General features: G+C 44.3%; 1 protein-coding gene across 2 annotated transcripts in view; it reads left to right on the forward strand.

The window, feature by feature from the left end:
- LOC140497074 (ATP-sensitive inward rectifier potassium channel 12) overlaps positions 1 to 24,848 on the forward strand; it is a 131,200-nt gene that overhangs the window by 54,398 nt on the left and 51,954 nt on the right. The gene's annotated exons all lie outside the window — the stretch shown is intronic.

A 24,848-nucleotide genomic window follows, 5' to 3' on the forward strand; every position in this document is an offset into this window, starting at 1 on the left:
AGCTCCATGCTAGGATGCTGAAAGAACCGGCAGGTGTAATTGCTGAGACACTGTCAGTGATCTTTGAAAGACTGTGGAGAAGGGAAATTGTCGCAATTTTCACAAAAAGAAAAGAGAATGACATCAGCAAGGTAGAGGTCAGTGAGGCTGACTCCCATTCCTGGCAAAATTCTAGAATGCATTATTCAATGGATGGTTAGTGAACGAATACCCGGAAAGGGATGGACCAGGATGGCTTCATCAAGAACAGGTCATGGCACACTAAATTCATTTCCTTTTTTGACATGGTCCCTTGACTGGTAAATCAGGGGAATGGTGCAGATATGGTTGACTTAGCTTTTAGGAAAGCATATGACAAAATCTCTTGTAGGTATTCTTGTGGAAAGATTGGAGAGATATGGGCCAAACACCAGTACAGTTAGATGAGTTCAGAACTCGTTAGATGACTGGATCCCAAACGTTGTCCTTAATGATGTGATGTCAGTTTGGAAAGAGGTCTCTAGGGGACCCACAGGAATCTGTACTTGAACCTCTGCTATTTGATGGGTATTTTTTATCAATAACTTGGATAAAGGCCCACATTACATCCTTATCATGTTTGTAGGTGACACATAGTAGGGAGGAATCAGGTACATGTCAGATGGCAGTCAGATTCCCCAAGGTCTGGCTAGATCTTTGCCAGATGAAATTTAATGGGGATAAATGGTAAGCCATATATTGGCTTCAAAACATCAACTTTCTATAATTCTAGGATGGGGGCTGTGGGTAGGGGCAGATGTGCCTAGACAGCCCTTTTGAAAAAGAGGTGATACTGTTAGGGGACCCTAAACATTCAACACAGTGTCCAGCACATAGCAAGCACTTAGTAAGTATTTGTTGACTGAATGACAAGCTGAATATGAATCAGCAATGTGATAAAAAAAAAAAGCTAATGCAATCCTAGGTATTAGTAAGAGAGCCATGACACATGTATAACCTATGTTGAATTGCTTGTCTTCTCAGAGAAAGAGGGTGGGGAGGGAGGAAGGGAGAGAATTTGGAATACAAAATTTTTAAAATGAATGTTAAAAATTGTTTTTACATGCAACTGAGGAAAATAAAATACTAAATAAATTTGAAAAAATAAAAATTAAGAGAGTCATAGTGTCCAGAAATAGGGAGAAATTGGAGGTCTTTGGGCAAAAGCTAGATGATGACTTATCAGGTTTAATGTAAAAGGGATTCTTCCTTAGGCAATGTTTGGACTAAATAGCCTTGGAGAACCCTTCTTAGAAGCTCCAAAATTCTGTGATTCAATGTTCCAAGACACCTTTCAGCTCCAACGTTCTTTGCCCAAGGTCCATTACAGCTGTAGGCCAAGTGCCCTCCTCCAAGTGCCCGACATTCTATGTTCTATTGTCCTTCCAGATCTGATATTCTGTGTTCTAAGGTCCTGTCCAGATCTGATGGTCAATCTTCTATAGTCTGACCTTCTACAGAAGCAAGGTGGAAGCACTGGGTTTGGAGTCAAGAAGGCCTGAGTTCAAACCTGACCTCAGCTACTTATCGTGTGACCTTGGTTAAGTCATTTGCCTGTTTCCTCAACTCTAAAATGGGGGTGATGATGATAGCACCTACCTCCCAGGGTTGTTGTGAGGATCAAATAACATAATATTTATAAAACACAGCACAGTGTCTGGCACATAGTAGGCAATATAATATGTAAGTGGTAGCTAGTATTATTATGAAACTCCCTGCTCAAACTTTCTGTGTTTTATATTGTAAGGTCCCTTCCAACTTTGTCACTGTTCTATGCTCTCTATTCTAAGGTCCATTCTGCCTCCTACATTCTACATACCATATTCTAAAGTTCTTCCTTCCAGTCAAACTCCTTGAGGGCAGGGTATCTCATTTTTTAAAAAATTGTATCCTTAGGGACATGTAGGAGGACCAATGGATAGAGGGGTGGAATCAGGCCTGAAGTCAGAAAGACTCATCTTTCTGAGTTCAAATTCCGCTTCAGACACTGGCTTGTGTGACCTTGGGCAAATCAATTGCCCCTGTTTGCCTCAGTTTCCTCATCTGTAAAATGAACTGGAGAAGGAAATAGCCAAACACTCCAGTATCTTTGCCAAAATAACCCCAAATATGGCCTCAAAATATTGAGCACACCTGAAACAACCCAACAACAAAATCCGTAGAGTCTGGCACATTGCTTTGGCACATAGTAGGTGCTTAGACAATGCTACTTGTTGAATTTAAATATTTTGTTTTCTATTTTCTAAGGTCCCCTATGTTCTGAGGTCCCTTTCATCTCCGACACTGTGTACTCTATATTGTAAATCTCATTACTGCTGAGTGAATGTTGGTGCAGAGTATAGAATTCTGATTCTATAGAGGGAACGTTTACATTGCCCTTCTCATTCTTGCTAAATGGCACTAAGGCTTAATGGGGGAGAGCCCTACTTTCTCACAAGTGCCTTGTATTTTAGTGTCTCTAAGTATGCTATTAATGTTCAGTAAAATCTGAAATGTCTCATCCAACCTCTTAAAATTGAAAGAGACCATTTTACCCTCTTCGATAAAACTCATTGGCATTTTAGCATCCCTCAATGCTGTCCAAGGTTGAGTTGTATTTATTAATAAAAAAAATTGAAGCAGAAATATTATCTAATAAAATATGAATAGAGGGAAATGTTTTAGGGAAAATAGAAACATAGAGCTAGGTCTCCCTCAATCTCCGCCCCCCTCCCCCAATAAAAAACTCACCAAGGTAGCCAGGGGTAATTAGATTTGTGATATCTAGTGAAGATGAAAGCTGTTTTTGGAGAGACCTATTGAATAAATCATGATGAGCTTCACGGGACTAATGTATCAGTGGAGTGTGGAGTGTGCAATTAGTTGGCTAATTATGTTGAAAATTCAATTGAATGCACAGAGAGGGTACCACGCCCCCCCTGACTGCCCAGGTGCATCTCAGCTCCTCCAATTAGTCCTGGATTTCTTCAGGCCACCTGCTCAAAGCGCCAATGCTGATCTTTCCTCCCTCCCCCATTATCCCTCCCAACTTGCTTTCTGGCTTTGCATAGAGTACAGCTGATGCCTGATGATAGACCCAGGGACAGGCTGACGCTGACATTCCAGCAAACATAACAGAACCCCAGAACGTGTGGACAGAGGTATTTTCTGGGTAAATCTGGAAGGATAAAAGTGATTTATCGAAGGTGTGTTTACATTGTTAAGTGGTATGTCTTGAGTGGGGGAAGCAGTTTGTGGCCTGGATTCGATCAAAATGTTAGGCAGTCCCCCCCTGTCCCCCATGTTAATGTCAGATTTGCTAGTGCAGGCATACAGTGGAAAGCACTCTTGAGGAGTCAGGAAGGACAGAGGATGAGTACGTTGGTACCCTGTACAGTAGGCTGTTAGGTGGCACCATAGTGCACGGACTGCCAAGCCTAGAGTCAGAAGAGGACTCTTCTTGAGTTCAAATCTGGCCTCAGACACTTACTTACACCCTGTTGCCTCAGTTTCCACATCTGTAAAATGAGCTGAAGAAGGAATGACAAACCGCTCCACTATCTTTGCCAAGAAAACCCCAAATAGAGTCATGAAGAGTTGGACATGGGTGAGGAACAGCATTCTGGATAGCACAATGAATGGGGAACTAGGAGTTTCTGGGTTCTAGCCCTATGACTGCTGCTAATCAGCTGTGTGACCTTAGGCAAGCTACTCCACGGACCCTCAGGTTTTGTTTCCACAACAGAAAAAGATTGGATTGAATGGTTTCTTAGGTCACTTCTGGGACCCTCGTTCTCTGAGTTGGTGAGTCTACGATTCCGTGAATTGGGGTGTGTGTGTGTGTGTGTGTGTGTGTGTATGTGTGTGTGTGTGTGTGTGTGTTTTGTGTACGTGTGTGCATGCCTAGAATGGAGAACCTGGGAGCTGGAAGACTGGCTTTATTCTACCTGGCTGTCAGAATGGGATGCTGAACCGGGTAGTGAATGAAATGGTGAAGGGGAAGGGGAAGAGCGCTGACATGGGAGTCAGGAGCTTGGCTTCTGAATTCAGAGCTGCTACTGACTTGTTGGGTGCCTCTCTAGGCCTCTCTTTTCTGCTCTGTAAAATGGGCTAGTTGTGTTAAATGTGCTCTAATTCTCTAAGATTAAATACCTTCAAATTCTGAGGGTCTGTGATTCCATGACATGGACCTCCTTGCTTACTATATACTAACTGTAAGGTTTTCTATGTATGTCTCAAACTTAGACTAAAGAACAGACTAGAAGTCTGAGAGAAATTTGGAAGGAGAAAAAGATTCCCTGTCCTTACTTGGTTTGTAAGGGCTATTCCTCTACCTGGATTTCCCTCTCTCCTCTTTTTTTTTCATACTGGAGTGTTTTGCCATTTTCTTCTCCAGCTCATTTTACAGATGAGGAAACTGAGGCAAACAAGATTAAGTGACTTGCCCAAGGTTATAGAGCTGGTAAGTGTCTGAAGTCAGATTTGAACTCAGGAAGATGTACCTCCCTGACTTCAGGCCCAACACTCTATCCACTGCCCCATGTAGTCTTTAGAAGGGTAAAAAACTCAGCAGCTCTCTCTATCCACTGTGCCAGCTAGCTACCCAAAGATTCAGCTCTCTGATTCCATGATTATTCCATCTCAGTTGCCAAACACTGATATTCACAAATGCCCCCAATTGTCTCCCTTCCCTCCGTCCTCAGTTACAACCTAGGAGTACCTGTCTTGGTCTCCAGTTGGAGCTTCCTTGCCCAGTCCTGAAGTCCAGTGGCCACTACTTGCCTCTGATTATCTGTCCCTCCTTTGCCTCAGAAGGTTGCTAAGAAAGGATGTCTGGCAACTATGCCACCAAATCCCAGAGCCAGACCTAAGGTACAGTGAGTTGCAAGCTCAGTGTGAGTCAACAGTGTGACACAGCGCCAAAAAGAAATAAATAAATTAAAAGTTAAGGAGATTTTCTGCTATATTAATAGAAGTGTAGCACTGAGAAGAAGGAAGGTGACAGTCCCATCACATTCTGTCCTCATCGGACTCCCTTACAGTGTTTTGTTCCTTTCTGAGTACCACCTTTTAGGAAGGACATTGACAAACTGAAGTGCACCCATCAAGGCACCAAGGTGACCAGTATAGGGAGGAGTCTTCCCTATACTAAACCATACTATCTAGGGCTCTGTTGAAAGAACTGGGAATATAGGGAGAAGACGTGAGAGCTGTCTTCAAGTCTAGAAGCAGCATGGAATGGTGGGAAAAGGTTACTTTGGAATTAGAGGACTTAGGTTCCAATCCTAGCTCTTGCTTATTAGTGGTGTGACCTTGGGCAAATCAGCTACTTAAGCCTCTCTGGGCCCCAGTTCTCTCACCTGCAAAATTAAGGAGTTGGACTTAGATGACCTCAGAGGTCCCTTCTGTCTCTAAATCTGTGGTTCCCATGTATTATAAGATCTCATTCCCAAGTACTACAAGGGTAGTCATGTGGAAGTGGAATCGGTCTTGTAGTACCTGGCCCCCCAGAAGGCAGAATTTGCAGGGACATATTTCACTGATACAAGGAGAAACTTGGTAGTACTAAGGATGGAATGATCTGCCTTGGGGGAGTCACTCCCTCACTGAAGGACTGAATGTCTGAGAAGACAGACCACATCCATTGAAGCACTATCACGGTAGGATTCCTGCAGCCATTGCTGGGGGGTGAGTTCGGAGGTCATTTCCAACTCTGAGCTTCTGTGAGAGTGTCTCATACCCACTCCCACCCCCACCCCTACCCCTAGGAACCAGACACCTGGCAGTGACTCAGGCAGGCAGGCAGTGGATAAGATGACTCAGGTGACTACTGACAAAAAAGACCCGAGGCTCATAAACATACAATCAGCCCTAGGCAAGGCTGCCCCTTGTCCAATTCACAGGCTTCTTCAGCTCCCACCAATCTTCATTTCCCAGCTGTCTCTTCCCATTTTAGCATTCAATGTCACCTTATGTCACCTGAATAAACATGTTGAGACAGTGGGATGTGGTGGGGTGGAAGCTGGGATAAGGCTCTGGTCCTGGGCTGAGTACTGGTGGTCCTGTCTAGAGAGGCCTAATAGCTAGGTTCTCAATGTAGTGGAGGTCAATTGAGGCCAATGAGGGCAATGGAGCTAGCATGGGTCCTAGCTGGGATGTTTTTTGAGATGTGGTCATGGTGGATCATGCAATGTTATCCTGCAGTAACATCCATGGTGTATGTAGGAATATAGCTTTGGAGCTGAAAGAAACCCTAGAGTACTGGACCTAGACCAATTAGTCTAGTTTAGTCCAACTTTCTCATCCTGCAGGTGAGGAAAAAGACTCAGATAAGTTACGACATTTGCTTAGAATTTGAACACAGCCCTTCTTGACTCTAAGTCTAACACTTCAACCACTATTCTAAGGTGGATTCAAATCTTGGCACTGATGTTAACTAGTTGGATGACCTTGGGCAAATCTATTTTGTCTCTTGGCCAAAATTGCTTCACCTCTGAAATGAGGGGGCTGGACTTGATGGCTTCGGAGGATTTCCTGGGCCTCCATCTTATCTTAAGGGAGCTGTATGTACATCAGTATTCATATGTCTGTGTCTGTGTACATATCTGCTGTCACACACGTGTACAGAAATGCATCACTCAATTACCCAACTTTAGCAACATCAGAGGAAAAGATTCGGTCACCATGACAACCCCCGACGCCACCTGTCTTCAAGACATTTTTTCCTTGTCTTTCACTTTGTTGGGTGAATTGGGGCTTGAACATTCCAAAGACAAAAAATAACCAAACAAAAATAATCCGTAAAAATTTAAAAAAAGAAAGAAAAAAGGCCTTGGAAGGAGAGGAAAGTTTTGTATTTGACTCAGAGGCAGCTGTCAAAACATTCCCCCACAACCCCCTGCTCTCAGCCCTCTTAGCTCCAGCCTCTGTCCCTTCAACTGAGCCCTCCTTCAGTCCTCAGGGGCCAGAATCAGCTTTCAGTGACTCAGTCAACAAGCGTCAATTAAGTTACTATTATGTGCCTGGCCCTTAGTATAAAGAAAAGCAAAAAACTGGTCCTCGCCTTAGGGAGCTAACAGTCTAATGGCAATATGTATATAACTAGGCTTTTACAAGATGCATATACCCAGTAGATGAAGGGTAATCTCACAGCAGAAGAGACCTAGTAATGAGGAGGACATATGAGCTCTCCAGAAGCCCCAAAAGTTAGAACTGGAAGAGACCTAAGTGGTCACACCATCCCTACCTTCCTCCCCAAAGGGTTCATTTGTATCTACTTTGCTCACAACTGTATGGTTTCCTTTTGGAATATAAGCTCCTTGAGGTCATAGACTGATTCATTTTTATCTTTGTACCCTAGCACCTAGAACAGTATCTGGTAATTACCGATTAATGTACTCAGACATATCTCCTGGCAAAGAGAAAATGACAAGAAGGTGAGGCAGAGAAACTGGCCTGACACCACCCTCAGACAGTAGGGTTGTTGGAAAGGCAAGGAGAGATTCAGTAACTTTCTCTGCACCTTTGGTGAATGAAATCTCCAAATAGAAAGGCTGAGGGGGAGACATTTGATGTGGAAGTGTTCATCAAGAAAATCCTACATTGCAAGACCTCCAGGAAAATGGAAGGTTTCCCGTCCAATGAAAATCTTTCTCCTCCTCCAAGAGTTCTGGTCCACACTGGATGGCTTTCTGGTCAGACCATATTAACATCGCTACCAACAAACACCCTTTTCATATAATATTTGCCTTTTAAAGCTTGTCAAAGTACAGTCCTATCAGTTATCCCCAAGAGGCAATGCCAGCCTTAGTGGCGGAGAGTGAGTCAGTCTGGAGGAGGAAGAGAAAATGAAGGGGCCAATTTAAAAGGAAAGAGAGACTGAGTAAAAAAGAGGTTAGGAATAAGAAGAAAATAACTACCTCCTTAAAAGCCCAATAGCAGAGAATAAGAAAAAAAGATACTAGGTTGGAGGAGCTGAAAGAGTTTACCTAGCAACTACACTCTCCTCCCTTCCTTATCCTGATTCCTTGGAAAAATACTTTAATTTTATACTACCTGCTACCCCTAACCCCTTGTCCTATAGCTAATCACATATTTGCCAAACCCCATACCCAGAATATTCCCAGTATCTGCTCTCTTTGCTTCTATTCAGAAGCTGCTGAACAGAGGTAAAAGAAATCATGAAAATGTGCTGATTGGAACCAGTACAAATTTGTTATCTCAACTGGGCCCTCACCATAGCAAGGCAATCATTCTATCCTTCCCCGATTAATTCACTATCCTGCTCTCCACAATGGCTATTCCAAAGTTTTCATCTTTTCCCTAGTCTCCTCTTCTGACCTTCTCAGCGGACGACTTCACTTCAGACTTCACTGAAAAAAAATGAGACCATTTGGTGGGATCTCCCTCTTGTTAGGGCAGCTGGGTGGATAGAACACCAAGCCTGGAGTCAGGAAGACCTGAGCTGAACTCCACACTCAGATACTTCCTAGCTGTGTGACCCTGGGTAAGTCACTTCAACCTGTTGGCCTCAGTTTCCTCATCTGTAAAATGAGCTGGAGAAGGAGTGGCAAACCACTCTAGTATCTTTGCCAAGAAAACCCCAAATAAGGTCACAAAGAGTTGAACAGGACCAAAACAACTGAACAACAATACCTGTTTGTCATTCTTCTCCAACTCACATTTCTCAGACATATTCCCCTCCTCTTGCCCTCACTCCTGTATTAAATAAGAGGTGTTTTTTTTTTTCTCTCCAAGGCCAATTCCTCTGCATGAACCCTTCATCTCAAACCCTCCTGTCTTCTCCAGAAGACTGGCCACTTTATCTTTCTTCTTCAGTCTCTCCCTTTCAGCTGCCTCCTTCCCTGCTGCCACAAACATGCCCATGTCTTCCCTAACCTTTAAAAACCCTCACTTGATATGACCATCCTTCATTGTTCTCATCTTCTATTTCTCCTCCCCTTTTCAGTCTAACTCTTTGAGAAAGGGGTCTACACTCTGTGCTTTCACTTCTCATTATCTTCTCAGTCTTCTTCAATCTCATCATTTATATGAAATTGTTCTTTCTGAACTGCCAAACCAAATGGTCTTTTCTTAATCCTTACCGTTCTTGACCTCTGCAGCATTCAATACTGTCGATCACCTTCTGCTTTGAAATAACTCTCTCCTCTCTAGATCTTAATGACCCTGCTCTCTCCTGGTTCTCCTCCTACCTCTCAGACCCCTCTCCTCAGTCTTCTTTCCTTGTTCAAGAGCCACGTCACTGCTCTCTTAACTGTGAGTGTCCCCAAGGCTCTGTCCACTTAGGCTATCACACTCGAGTCCCTCTCCTCCCACAGCACTCATTTTTCACTCTGCTACTTGAACAAAATGTCCATACCCTTCTCTGATGTCCTGCTTCTGCTTTGACCTTTAATACCTACTCCTGACTGCAGTCCATCCAGAAGTGTAGTAAGACTCCAGCGCTGTAATGAATGATGTAAAGCACTTTGCAAACCGTAAAGCATGATACAAATGCCAGTTATTATTGTTATTAGTCTCCAGTCTAGTGATGACTTCATTCCCGGAGCCTTCTGCTACACTCCCAATAAACTCAAGCAATGTTTATAGAGTCCTAGTGAGGGGGGGAGGGGGAGGCGGTGTTGATAGGTGTGCACACACACTTTTATGTTTAATCTGAATTATTAACACTTTCTTAGGTCTGCACTATCAACAAAATAATCAAACCCTGGTAGGCAGTAATGGCTGATTTCTGACATGTAAATGCTCACTCTGCAAATTTAATGATCAGTCACAAGACAGCTGGCCCTGGCTCGGGCATGCCCCTGTATTTCTCTCTGTCCAACCACAGTCCCACTTGAACTCCATAGGCCAACCAAATTGGGTTATTCGGAGTTCCCTCCTCTTCTCTGCCATCTCTGTGCCGTTTCTCATGTTTTCTTCTGTACCTATAATGGACTTAGGCCTCAGTTTCCTCTTCTCTAAAATAAGAGGATTGGACAATCTGGGCATTCTCTGGATGCCCCTGTGTCTGGAATGCTCTCTCGTCATCTCTGCTTCCTGACTTCCCTGGCTGCCTTCAAGTCCCAGTCTAAAATCCCGTCTTGTACAGGAAAGTTTTTTAGTCAACCCTTCTTAATTCTAGTGCCTTCCCTCTATTAAGTATTCCCTATTTATCCTGTATGTAGCTTGTTTGTATGTATTTGCTTGTTCTTAGATATCTATCTACATATCTATCTGTCCATCCATTCTTCTATCTGTCCATTCACCCATCTGTCCATCCAGTCATGCATCTGTCTTTAGTCCATCTTGGATTTTACTGGCTAGATTCCTTCCCTTCCTTTCTCTTCCCTTCGCTTCCTTTCCCTTCCCAGAACCTTAAACCTACTGCACTCTGAAGCTCAGACACCACTGGGCCCAGGCCTAAAGGCTCTCTTGGGAACCCTACTGGTTTAAGAGTAACTGTTGCTATTTCCCTCCCAGTCTAATATCTTTCTTTTCTTTGCCTCATTAAAGGGCCCAAGCTCTGGCTATTTCCTAAACAGGCCTATTCAATGAATGGGCATTACCTCACCCCAAGTGAGCACCTGCATAGACCTTGGCCTAAAGGGGCCAAGGTCTGCCAGTGCATCCTGGGTCATCTCCAGTCACCCTGATGAATATCTGGTCACTGGATTCAGATCGCTCTGGAGGAGAAGTGAGCTAGTGACCTGCACAGCCCTCCCTCACTCAGAACAAAGTCAAGTGCAAGTCATGTCATCATTTCTCTGATGGCATGGTCTTCTTTGGCAACAAAGGATGAACACACAACAATTTTAGTCCATCCATCCATCCATCCATCCATCCATCCATCCATCCATCCATCCATCCATCCATCTGTCCATCTAAAGACTGGGTGCTCCCTGTCTTGCCTAGTCTGGGAGTTTAAGGATAGGATTAGCACAGCAGTTTTGATCTGCTGTTTTCTAAATGGGACCAACTTGTCCCTCCTTTGGCAACCTGTCAGTCCTTCCTGGGGTTAATTATATTAGTACCTTAATTTGAATACCTGATTGGCTTAGCCTACTGTATCTCAGAGCTCCCAAGCTCAAGAGATCTACCAGCTTCTGCTTCCCCAGCATCAGGAATTTCAGACATATTCCACCATACCTGGCTGCTCTTGTATGAAAGGGCTGTAATTTCAACTTTTGGGGGAACTTCCAGTGTGAAAACCCCTTCCATTCATCTATAACTCAAAGTTTTAGGAAGCTGCTGAGAGCATTGAAAGGTTAAGTGACTCAAAATAGGAGTTTCTGTGCCAGGGGCAAGCACCGCAACCTCTGCCAGGGGACATTTGGGTCCAAGAAGATGCATCATATCTCAGTCAGGTAATCAAGTGATTACAAAAATTGTGTTCAGCTACAGCAGGGTACACAGATCCCTGCTTTCAGGGTAATTACAGTCTGGCCTGGGACATGAAACTAACACATATGTAATCCCCGAATGTTGGAACTGGGAGGGATCCTAGAGATTATCCAATCTGAGCTCCCTCTTTTTACCAGGAGAGAAACTGAGTCCCTAGAAAGAGAAAGGGACTGGCCTAAGGTCTTGCAGCTAATTAGTGACAGACAGGTCTCCTCACCTCCAGTCCAACTCTCCTTCCATTGTATGCTGCTTTTTCTTTTTGTGTGCACAGGCTTAATATTGTGCTTGGTTTATCATAAGTACTTAACGAGTGCCTTTTCATTCATTCATGAATCTAGTGGCACAGTGGATATTAGCACATTCAGGGCCAGCTTTAAGAGCAATAGATGTTTGGAAAAGGAAGACGTCAGAGAAACTGAAACGATCAGGCATGACTTGATGAAGAAGACGGGACTTCAGCTGGGCCCAGTGATGCTGTGACATCTGATGATCTTCGGGTCAGACTCGTGCTCTGCCAAAGCCTACATCCGGCCCCCTGTCCTCTTTCCTGCACCCCCAAGGGGAAGTTCGTTTGACTAAGTTGACCTATCTCTGACCCATACTGCCTTCAGTCATTCCTGTCCCCTCCGGGTGGCCCCATGCTGAAGCCTCCCTGAGCGTCCCATGTTCCTATGTCCAAAATAGTCCAGCTTAGATTCCATCACAATAGGTCAGCAGCCTGGGTTGGATGCTGCCCTTGAACCTGGTGATGCTCTCAAAATGGACATGGGTGTTGTTCCAGGAATGGGGGAAGGGATTGGAAGGGACATGGTGTGTGCAGTTGCAGAATGTTCAGGGCCTTGTAGGGATGGGGCAACAGATCTTCCCCTCCCATTCTCCCTCCACCCTTCACTCCTGGCCAAAACAAATGCTGTGGGAAGAAAAGCCCCAGGCCTGAGGCCAAGTAAGGGGAAGATGATCCTGAATCCTCCAGTTATGAAGAAAAATGGTATTTAGTTCCTCACTGGTGTCAGTAGAGGGCAGATTCTATGGAGTCAGGATCTGAGTTCTAGTTATCCATAAGACCCTTGTCAGCTTTAAATCCTGTGCTCCCAGGATCCTTTGCTGGAGTAAAAAGAGCCCTGAACCTAACGAGGGGACCAGGTTTGAGCTTAGTTAGACACAGTTCTTTCTGAGACTATGTTCTCCTAGGGTGATGAGTCTCTAGACTAGTCCACTAGGTTATCTCAAAAGTCCTTTAAAACTCTAAATTCCATGAACCTGACATCCTGAATCCCAGCTCTTCCACTTCCACAAATGCTGAATTCCATTCAGCAGACGCCTATTTATTATGCATGGGACTCTGTGCTAATTACTTGTGTAATGAATAGTCTGTTCTCCATTCTGAGCCTTAGTTTCTCCACTTGTAAATCAGGGATTTTGGAATCCATCAGTGGTTCTTAAACTTCTTTTTTTAGCTTCTCCATTAGATCGTGAGTTCCTTGAGGGAAAGGACTGTCTCTTGACCCAGGGCTTAATACAGTATCTGGCACATAGTAGGTGCTTAATAAATGTTTATTATTGATTGGTTATTGATTGACTTTTTTGTGCTGTGGATCCCTTTGGCAGTCTGGTGAGGTCAGTAAACCCCTTCTCAGAATAATGTTCTTATTTTTACTTTATTTTTTAAAATCAAGTATTGCAGGCTATTGCAGTGATCCATACAAGAGGTGGTCAGGATCTGAAACAGGGTTGTGGTTGTGTGGCTAAAGACAAGGTGATATTATGAGAGATGTGAAGATAGAAATAACATGGTTTGGCAATGGATTGGATATGTGGCGTCAGAGGGGTCAAGGATGATACTGAAGCTGGAAACCTGGGTGACTCATTCATCGTCCAGTTGTTTTAGTTGTGTCTGACTTTTTGTGACTCTGTGTTTGAGGCTTTTCTCATTTTGAAAGAACTGTTTTCTTCAGTGAGCTTTTGAATCTCCTTTTCCATTTGGCTAATTCTGCTTTTGAAAGCATTCTTCTCCTCATTGGCTTTTTGAACCTCTTTTGCCAATTGTTAGCCTATTTTTCAGGGTGTTGTTTTCTTCAGGATTTTTTTGGGTCTCCTTTAGCAGGGTGCTGACCTGCTGTTCATGCTTTGCTTGCATATCTCTCATTGCTCTTCCCAGTTTTTCCTCCACCTCTCTAACTTGATTTTCAAAATTTTTTGAGCTCTTTTTGAGCTCTTCCATGGTCTGAGCCCATTGAGTGGGCTGGGATACAGAAGCCTTGACTTCTGTGTCTTTCCCTGATGGTGAGCATTGTTCTTCCTCATTAGAAAGGGAGGGAGGAAATACCTGTTCACCAAGAAAGTAACCTTCTATAGTCTTGGTTTTTTTCCCTTTTCTGGGCATTTTCCCAGCCAGTGACTTGACTTCTGAATATCCTCTTCACACCCACTTGGCCTCCAGATCTGCCCAGTCAGCACTTGGGGTCTGAGATTCAAATGCTGCTTCCCAGCCTCAGGGCTTTGGGTGGGGGCAGGGCTGCTAGTCAGTGTGAGATCAAGTTCAGCTGCTCAGGTGGGGGCAGGGCCGCCTCACGGGCTCAGTTCCCTCAGGGGGTTTATGCTGAGACCTTCAACAATGGATCCAGGCTCCTGCCTGCTTGGGGAGCCCCGGTCTGCTCCCACCTCCACTGCTGCCTCCCGAGGGGGCCTGAGTTATGGGGGCACCCCACTCCCCTCTCGACCCGCCAAAGAGACCCTCTCACTGACCCTTGTCCCCTGTGGGTGGAGGGACCCACGCAGCCACTGGAGATTCTGTCCCTGAAGCCTGCTCGGATCCGCTCCTTTCCACGCCACGCCCCCAATGCAGGGCTGGGCTCTGCTCCATGTCTGCAGCGCGAAGAACCTTTTGCGAGAGGTTTTCAGGCTCTCTGGAACAGAAATCTCATCCGCTCTGCTGTTCTGTGGCTTCTCCTGCTCCAGAATTTATTGGCAGTTCTTTTTTACAGATATCTTATGGGCTGTGGGTTCGGAGCTAGCGTATGTGTGTGTTTCTACTCCGCCATCTTGGCTCCACCCCGCAAGGCTTTTCTCAGTAAAGATGGTGGAGTATTTTGCCATTTCCTTCTCCAGCTCATTTTACAGATGAGGAAACTGAGGCAAATAGGGTTAAGTGACTTACCCAGGGTCTCACAGCTAGTAAATGTCTGAGGGCAGATTTGGACTCAAGAAGATGAAGTCTGGTATTCTATAAACTATACCACCTTGCTGCCCTCTAAGAGACAGATAGATAGATAGATCGATAGATCGATAGATCGTTAGATAGATAGAGACAGAGATATCTAAATATATAAACATATGTTTATATATCACCTCTCTCAATAAATCACAGATTCATAAAAAGTTGGAGATGGAAAAGATTCTAAAAATCATTTAGTCCAGGGGGTTTTGCCCTGTGTCTATGTACTTAAAAAAAAATACTATTTCAATACTGAAATATTGGTTTCTTTTTAAATCCTTGTATTTTATTTTAATATTTTAAAAACATTATCTTGAGAAGAGGTCTGTTGGTTCACCAGACTGTCAAAGGAATCTTCGATATAAATGTATACATATGTGCATGTGTATGTGTATTTCTACATCTACACGATGTACATAGTGTGTATATATTGTATATACAGTACTGGTATACACACACACATTTATACACACAAATACAGTATAACTTGGAGGTGATCCTAGAGAGATGGCACAGAAAGTTCAGAAATGGAGCAGGGGAAAGAAGGTGTGGGATTTGACCTGAGTCTTCAAGGAGGCCAGGGGAGCCACAGACCAGGCCAGCTTATAGAAAGAGGGAGCATAGGTGGGCAATCCTTGGGCAAAGCCCGGGGAATCAGGAGGAAGGAAGACAAATCCATGGACTTGCCCAGTGAGTTGTACCTGCATGACCCCTATCCTCAGCCGACCACCCAGCCCCTGAGGTGGTAAGGCCCCGGTGGCTTGGGGCAGCATTCTCTCCAGGCAGCAGCCACTCTGTTTTCAGGCATACAGACCTGGGCGCTCCCTGTGGGGGTCTCATTGAAATGCTGACATTTATCCTATTGTGGGGACTTTCTCAGCTGAGAACAGTCCATCCCAGGGAAATGATGGCCAACCCCCCTGCTGACTGCAAGAGGGAGAAGGGCGTAATGCTGATGGGAGAAGGAGCAACTTTTAATGAGAAGCCAGAGCTCAGGAGGGCTCGAGACCCCTGCCTGCTGCTTTCTGTCCTTGTTCTACCCACCACCCTGGGTGTGACTGGGCCACTGGGACAATGGTGGCTTTCCCTTTAAGACAGACCCTGAATCCTGGTCCTGGGGAGTGAAGTTATGAATATGGCCAAAGGGCCTCACTGAAATCATTCAGAGATAAAGCAAGATTCTGGAATGCTCTTAGGGCTCTAAGTCTCCCACCTCTGAGTCGTTCCCCCCTTCCCTCACTCCCCAGGAAGCTGGAGCATTTCCCTTCCCCCTGTTCTCAGGAGACATTCTGAAGGCAATTCCACCTTCCTTCTGCCAGTACCTGTTTCCTTTTCTGTAAAATGACAGGATGGAACTAGGTCTCTTTAGTTCTTTCCCAGATGGAGACAATGAAGGAAAGAGATTCTCTGATATGTCTGGGAGAGCTCGCTGGAGGAAACAGGCCTGCTGCCCTCTGTAAAGTCAGGCGGGTCTGGAGTTTGGGGGAACCAGAAACCTTAAAGACCCAGGGCTTTATGGATAGCAGGAAGCTCTTTGGGAGCATTTGGGAGAACCCATTCCAGCTTCCTCCTGACCCTATACGCTGTTCCAACTGGGTAAAACACAGGTAATCTGTGGGCCCTACCCATGCCCCCCCATTCTCAGCCTTCCCTTCCTTCACTCTCTGGCAGCTCCTTCACCCTCATCACCTCCCTCCCTTGGGATTATCCCTGGAGTTGCTTCTGTGTTTCCATGTTCATCCCCATGAGAATTCTCTACACCCATATAAAGTTATATGTACGAAATGGAAAAAAAAATTGACTATATATTTTCCCTGACTATGTCATTCAGTGTCACCCAGGCAGTGATGGAGGTGGAGGGAGTGCAGGGTGTAGCTTGGGTTGGAGACTGGGAAAGGGTTGGTGTTCAGAGGTTCCCAAGGCCTGTCCTTCACCTTTAGGCTGAGTCCCGTCATGGAAAAAAAGGTGAGGTCCTTTGCTATAACTGGGGATGGAAAGGGGCGGAGTGAGAAGGGGTGAGAAGGTGTTTCCCATGGGAGGAAGGCTCAGTGGTCAAAGAAAACTGAGAGGTTGGCTTTTGGTTGACCTTCCAGCTCTCGTCCTCCCAGATCTCTCTGTGGCTCTCACTCTATTAGGCACTCCTCCCATTGTGCCTTCTCTCTGTCCTCTCCTTTAGACAGCACCCTCTCCTGTTTCTCTTCCCATCTCTCCAGCTGCTCCCTGGATGTGCCTGACACCATCCCATCTCTGTGCTTTGCTCATGTTGTTCCTACGTCTCTAGTGTCCTCCCTTAGCCTTGTCTTTACCTACTGAGTCCCTACCTAATCCTCTAACATCCTGCCTTGTCCAGGCTTCCTTGATCACTCCCCAATGGATAAAAACATTATTTTGCCCCCTTTAAGGTACCTGTCATAATTTTGTGCATCGTCAGCCTCAGCTTGTATCTGATTCCCCCAACTAGTGAGGCGGTGTGGTGTAGTGGATAGCAAGCTGACCTTGAAGCCACGAAGATGCAGGTTCAGATCCAACCAGGTTCCATACTGGCTGTGTGACCTTGAGCAATACTCTTAGACTATAAATTTCAGAGAAAGTGTTCAGCCTGCATTGGTAGAGGGAATTTCCCCATCTAGGCTTTCTCTGTACCAAAGAAATTACAAGCCAAGTCCCTTTCCCTTAACTCCATGATAACAGAAAGTGTTTATTTCTTCTCTAAATTTTTTATTTCACTAGCACCTGTCTGCTGCAAAGCACAATGCTAAATTCTTTTTTAAAAATTTAGTGAATGGTAACCCTGAAGGCCCATCATATCTAAAGCACCTTCTGGATCATCACAGAAAGATGGAATTCTATACAGTACGATTCAAGGGTACAATGTGTTCTGTTGTTTTTGAGTGGAGAACTGGTAATCTACTTAATGCCAATTACAAAGCATTTTCCTAACTCCAGGGCTTACCTGGTTGAGTCCTGAAATATGGTTCCTTAAGATGGTTAAGGCAGCTGTGGCAGATATAATAGATAGAGTCAGAGCCGTGCTGGTAATTTAACAACCAACTCTCCAGAAATGCAGTACACGCTTTTAAGTTTGATCTGCATTATTGACTTATCCATCACTTTCTTAAGTCTAGATAATTAAAAAACAATAAATCAAGCCCCCAATTTGTACTTTTGCTGATTTTTGATGTGTAAACGCTCACACTGAAAATTTAACAATAGACTGTCTCCAGCTAGTATGAGCTGACTCCAGAACAACTCTAATAGAGTCAGCCTCAGAGTCAAAGAAACCTGGGTTCAAATTCTGCCTCTAGAATACACGGTAGATGATCCTATCCAAGTCCCTTAACTTCTCAGTACTTTCCAGCAGTGTCAAATTCAGTTACAAACAGATCTCCACAGGCAGCATGTTGACTTAGAAAACCACAAATTAACATCATCTATATTATATTGTATTTATATTTATTTTGTTAGACATTTCCCAATTATGTTTTAATCTGGAGTTTTGTGACTTGCTAGGCTGAGAGTTTGATACGTCTGCTCTGGACTCCTCAGTCAGCACGCATCATTAAGTATATTCCAGGCACTGTGTTGGGCATTGGGTATGCACAGACAAAAAATGAACCTGCCTTCAGAGTTTACATTCTCTCTAGGGAGATGATTTGTGCAATTAGTACATTGAAAGCATAGGGGCAGGTTGGTGGTGCTGTGGCTGGAACAGCAGCCCTGGAATCCGGAAGACCTGAGTTCAAATCCAGCCTGAGACACTTGACACTAGCTGTGTGACCCTAGGTAAGTCACTTAACCCCATTTGCCTTGCAAAAAAAGTATATACAAAGTAACTGGAGGGAATACTAGCAGCTGGGGGATCTGCGCAGTAACGGAACAGATTTGCGTGGGCAGATGGCGTTTTCTCATTGGACATTTCCTATACCAATGAGATCTCAAGTCCAGTCCCCGAAAAGGGGGGAAGGTGATTTCTTTCATTTGTGGGGCTGGGCTGTTCCATTGGTGCTATGAGATGACCAGGGTAGGGTCCGTTTCTAAGCATCTCCTTCTTCACCCTCCTCAGGCCTTCCTGCGATGATGTCCCCTAGCTCTGCTCTCCTGGATACACAAATCCAGTATTCTGTAGGGATAGCCCTCAAATCAAAGCAAGTCCACAAGTGTTTATGAAGCACTTGTTATGGACCAAGCTCTGTGCTAAGCACTGGAGATACAAAGAAGGCCAAAAACACAGTCCCTGCCCTCCAGGAACTTAGATTATTTTAGATATGTATTTCTATTGATAGCTTTAGTTTTTATGTTGTCTAAATTTTCCTCTGTATCCCTCCCTTCTCTTCTTCTAGAGAGCTATTCCTTATAATAAAGAATTTTTTAAAGAAAAAGAGGAAGAGGAAAAAAATAAAAACTGATCAATACATTTTAAAAAATCTGATAATTACAGTGTTCCACATCTGTGGGCATACACGCCCTCCCCTGCCCAGCCTCTGCCAAGGAGTAGAGGGAGGTTTCTTCTCATTTCTTTTCATTGGAGTGGAGCTTGTTCTTTGTAATCCTGCAGCATTCATTTTTTATTATCTTCTGGTTATTTCCACGTACGTTGTTATAACCTTTGTGTATATTGTTTTCTTGGCTCGCTCGCTTCACTATGACTCAGTTTATGTAAATCATTCCATGCTTCTCTGTATTCATCATATTTGCCATTTCTTCTGTCACGGTAATATTCCATCTCATTCATGTACCACAGTTTGTTTAGTCATTTCCCAATCAATGAGTGTCTACTTTCTTTTGCCACCACAAAGAGGGCTGCTGTAAAAATCTTTTTGTCAGTGATCTTGTAGTAACTGACTGAAAGTGTAATCTCCAGGTTAAAGGGTGTGGACATTTTGTCCATACCCTTTATTTTCATAATCCCAAATTGCTTTCCAGAATGGCTGTATTAATTTGCAACTCCACTAACAATGCATTAGTGTGTTGGGTGCACATTCAACCCAGAGGTTTATATTCTACTGGAAGGGGACGTCATTTAATCAACTATGTGGATACAAGATATATACAAATTAGCTGAGAAGCCTGCTGGCTTGGAAATGTGAATTGATTGGTGTAGCAATTTTCAAGCTTTTTGGATTCAGGACCCCCTTATGTGCTTAAAAATTATTGGAGACCCCAAAGAGCTTTTGTTTATGTGGACATATATCAATATTTACCATACTGGACATCAAAGCTGATAAATTCTTTAAATATCTATGAATTAATTTCAAAAGAAGAACAATATATGCTAATATAAATAACATTTAATGGGGGGGAAACCCTGCGTTTTAAAAAAAATTAGTGAGAATGACATTGTTTAATTTAGTTTTTCAAATCCCTTTAATGTCTGACAATAGAAGATAGATGGATCCCAATATCTGATTTTGAATTCAACCTGTTGTTATATGGCTTAAATATAGAAAGAAAGTCCTATCTCTTACTTTTTTGTAGTTGGAGGTGGGAACATTTTAATAGGCAGATAACATCTTAGAATTATTGAAGATAGTTTTGACCTTGTGGACCCTTGGAAAGGGTCTTAGGACACCCAGGGGTCCACGGGCCATACTTTGAGACAATACCTTGGATTGTTTCATGGCAGAGGGAAGGGGGCCTGCTGTAGTAAACTGGAGTCAGGCAGACTTGGATTCCAATCTCACCTTAGATGTTTACCTGGCTACATGATCCTAGGGAAGCTATTTAACTTCCTTCAGACTCAAGTTTCTTTCTTTGCCAAAAAGGAACTTACAGGGTTGTGAAAGCCAAATGAGGTAATGTTTGTGAAGTACTTTGCAAACCCTAAGGCAATTATATTACAGTCAATGTTAGTTCATAGGATCACAGAGAATTGGAAAGGACCTTGGAGGTCATCTAGTCTGGCTCCCTCATTTTACAGATGAAAAAACTGAGGCCCATGGAGTTAAAGTGACTTGACCAAGGTTACAAAGATATTAAGTGATAGAGGCGTATCTTTGTGTTATTGCCTCTGTGATGCAAAATCAATATTGTTCTTTTTGACAAGGAAGTCTTATGAAGGTATAGGATCTGGATTGACTGGGATAGGGGAATGCTTAAGAACAGGGCATTGTATTCTTGAGTTAGCTTCATGGTTCCCCCTAATTAGGATTCTGGCTCTGAAAATGGACATTTCTGAGGAGATCATGGCCATGTATCGTTGAGTCAATTTTCAGTTGTATTCAACTCTTTGTGATCCCATTTGGGTATTTTTTGAGGGCAGAGATACTGGAGTGGTTTGTCATTTTGTTCTTCAGCTTCATTTTACAGATGAGGAAAGTGAGACAAAAAGGATTAAGTGACCTACCAAGGGTCACACAGCTAGTAAGTGTCTGAAGGCAGATTTGAACTCAGGAAGATGAATCTTCTTAACTCCAGAACTCTATCCACTGCACCACCAAGCCGCCCCTATGTGTCCTCCTACCATCACTTTATAGGATAAGACAAGCCCAAAGCACTCTTCTTCCCCAAGGAATCTATCCTAGATCGGTGATCCAAGAATTTAGCTAAACCTTTTCAGAAGTTATTGACAGTCTGAGCCTGAGCCAAGGCTTAGGGTCACAAGTTCCATCCATTTCCTCCCTAAGTATGGGGCAGCATCTGATTTAACTTTATTTAAAGCTCACATCTCAGGCTCTAAGGCCAAACAGCTCCAGATAAAGATGCCTAGCAACTGCTCAGCCCTTTCATCCTAGTCTCTTCTGGGACCCTGAGAGTTGATATTGGTGCCTGGATCTTTGAGTAGCCAGAAGATCAATAGAAGTAAATAAGAGGAAAGGAGATTTCTGGGCAGTTACATCTGGGGAAGGATGTTTTTTGATTACTGTCCCTAATTGAACAGTTTCCTTATTATATAGAGAGAGAAGGAGAAAGGCTTCCCAGAAACTTTGACTTAAAGAAGAGCATTTATCTTCCCTCACTTCCCCAATAAGATTTCACTGGGTGTCAGGGCCTTAAGGGAGGAAGAAGGGAAAGTGGAAAAGAAGAAAGAAGGAAAAGGAGGGAGGGAGAGAGGAAGTGGGGAAGGAAGGAAGGAGGAAGGAAAGAAAGCAAGAAGGAAAAGATGGAGGAAGGAAGGAAGGGGGAAGGAAGGAAGGGGAAGGAAGAAAAAAGGGAAAGAAGAAGGAAGGAAGGAGGGAAGGAAGGGGAAGAGAAGGAAGAAAGGAAAGAAGAAGAGAAAGAAGGGGTGATGGAGGAGTGAGGGAAGAAGGAAGAAAGAAAGGAAGGAGGGAGGAAAGAAAGAAGGAAGGAAATAAGGAAGCAAAGAAGAAAGAAAGGAAGGGAGGAGGGAGAGAAAGAAGGAATGTGAGGGAGGGAGGAGGGAGGACAGAAGGAAAAAAGGAAAAGAAGAAGGGAAGAAGGAGGGAAGGAAAGGAGGGAAAGAAGGAACAAGGTAGGGAATAAGGAAATAAGCATTTTGAAGTATCCACCATGTGCCAGGCCACTGCACTAAGTGTTCTGCAAATAATTATCTAATAATATTATCTAGACAAGGACTTCATAAGCAACGAAATCCTCATCACCCAGACCTCTGGAACACACTGCGCCAAGACCTTGGGCACCATGAGCTTAACGCTAGGTGATCTGAGGTAGGGTGGCCTAAACACAGGCATGCAGGGAAAGCCTCCTAGATCCCACACCCCTAGAGGCACACTCCTTTCCACAAAAAAAGCCTCTCCTGGCTTTCCTTCTTTCCAATTTAATCCTAAGAGGACCAGTTTTAGAACAGCAGCCCACAGGCCTGGGCAGTCCCCGCTTTCCTCTGCTGTCTCCAGGCAGCCTCATGGCATCTAGAGACTGAGCTCCTTCTTGGGGTCACTGATAGCACCTGTTGCCTTCCTGCTCCCTCAGCTCAATTGCTCTGCGCTCTTATCTATAGTAACAGCAAGGACCAGTTCTAAGGGCTTGGTAAAGGGTTTGGTTGACAAGATGAAAGGGGTTGGATGGTCAGGCACTTGGCTGGGAGGCCAGAACATGACATTCAATTCAGCTACAATAAACAAATAGTTGTTGTGTGTCTACTGTGTGACTAGCTCCATGCTAGGCCTGTGGTAGAGACAGATAGGATCAAGGGCCCAGGCTTGTGTAAAGTCTCAGGTTGGTCAGACATTTTACATCCTATGAGAGCATGCATGGAGGGGAGGGCAAGGTATGGATAGAAAGTCAAGTCTAGGGCAAATTCAGGAAGACCTTAGATTCCCAGCAGAGGAGTATGTAGGTAATAGACAATCACTGAAGATTGTATGGAAGAATATGAACATTGGTATTGAACTGGGAAGGGTTCCTATGTGCAGGATAGAGACGTAGAGACTGGAGGTGGGCAGACCAGTTGGAAGGCTGCTACAATCATTGGTTTAATTCAGCAAACATTTATGAAGTGGCTTCAATGAAAATGGTGAACGGTGACAAAGGTCCCAATTAAGGTGGTGTCTGAGGGGTAGAAAGAAAGTGACTGAGAGACATTACTAAGGAAGGGTTAGATTTGATGATAGATTGAATAAAAGTGCTGAAGATAGGGAGGGGTCAAGGATTATTACAGGTTTTCTAGGCTGGGTCACTGATGATCACTGAAGGGAAGGGGAACAGCTTTGTGGGAGATGAGGAGGGAGAAGATGTTGAGTTGGGTTTTGAACACCAAGAATTATGGACCAGAGGCCAGGAAAGCAGGCTGTTCACTTGCCCTGAGGCCTGTGTACTGCCTAGGCTCTGGGTGCTTTTCCCAGGTGAGGAGAGCTGGGAGAAATCCTCTTCTCAGTCTGAGCTTCTACAACGTGGGAGCAGGGGCGGGGAGAGTCTCAGGATTATAGCCAGGCTGTATATACCGACGCCAATTTCCTTTCTGATACCATTTTTTTCCATTCTTCCACCTACCCCACTCCAGTATTGCTATAAGATTATAATAATTATTTTTAAATCCCACGATAGGAATATAGTGCAATTTACACTTTTCAGTGTGGTTTCACATGCACAACTGTATTTGAGACAGGCAAAGAGACAAGGCAAAGAGAAGCCAGTGACGAGGGTCACATGATGCTTCAGGTCTTTCCCTTCACAGATCCATCCTCCTCCATCTAGATGCCAAGTTGATTTCTCTAGAACAAAGATCTGACCCTGTCATTGCCTTACTCAGGAAGCTCCAGTGACTCCCTACAAACTCTCCTCTGCAGTATTTAAAGGCTGTTCCAGCCTGGGTCCCAACTATATTTTCTTCTCCAGCTTATTTTACAGATGAGACAAACAAGCTCAAGCAACTTATCCAGTGTCACACAGCAAGTAAGTGTCTGGGGCCACATTTGAACTCAAGACTTTCTGACTCCAGACTTAATGCTCTATCCACTGTTCCATCAACTACTTAGGAATAGAAAGGAGCTAACAGAAGCAGACCTTCCTTGTGGGACCTTACATTCCAAGCCAGACAACGTGGAATAGGGAATTCTAGTCCCTATTCTAGCCCCCAAATTCTAGTCCCATCTCTGCCCCTAACTTGCTAGGTGACCTTGAGTTAGTCACTTGATTGCTGTGTGTTGTGTTCCTCATCTGTGAAATGGGAATGATTTAATCTGAATCTCTTCCCTCTTCTCTATTCCTTATTCCCTTCAGATGTCTGGAAGCAGCTATTGTGGCTCCCTCTAAGTCTTCCCTTTCCCCAGGCCAAGCATCTCTGACTCCTTCAACATTCTTTCTTCTTCTAGAATTAGATTTCTGTTTGACTGTGGGAGAAATACATGGGGGCCAGAGGAGGAGGATGGAGAGGGTGGTGAGTGACTCTGGACAAAGGGTGACAGTGGAAGCCATTAGTTTTTAATGTGCGCCTGGGATTCAACAGTGCTTAGCCCAGAGGACTCTAATCAAAGAAGTCTCTGACTTCAGTCACGCCTGCTTGGTTCACTAAGGCTCAGGGAAAGCGATGGTCAGAGGCCCAAAGGACTCTGTAGCTGGCCTGTAGGTGACAAGGCAAAGTCAGAGAAATTGTTTTCTTGGATTGCACCACATATGTAATTTTAAAGGTCACATTGAAATGTTGGATGGACTGACCCAGTTTGATGGAGCTTGGACGATGAGGGGCAGGGCAGGGCTGTTATGGAGGGTACTACAAAGCCCTATGGAGCTGTGGACCCTATGCCAAAGGCACCTTATACACACCCCTGGTTTTAGGGATCTGTTGGCAGGGGGACCTAATAAACCCTTGGCCAATGTT

Source organism: Notamacropus eugenii, chromosome 3 (assembly GCF_028372415.1).
Source record: "Notamacropus eugenii isolate mMacEug1 chromosome 3, mMacEug1.pri_v2, whole genome shotgun sequence".
Taxonomy (NCBI): Eukaryota; Metazoa; Chordata; class Mammalia; order Diprotodontia; family Macropodidae; genus Notamacropus; species Notamacropus eugenii.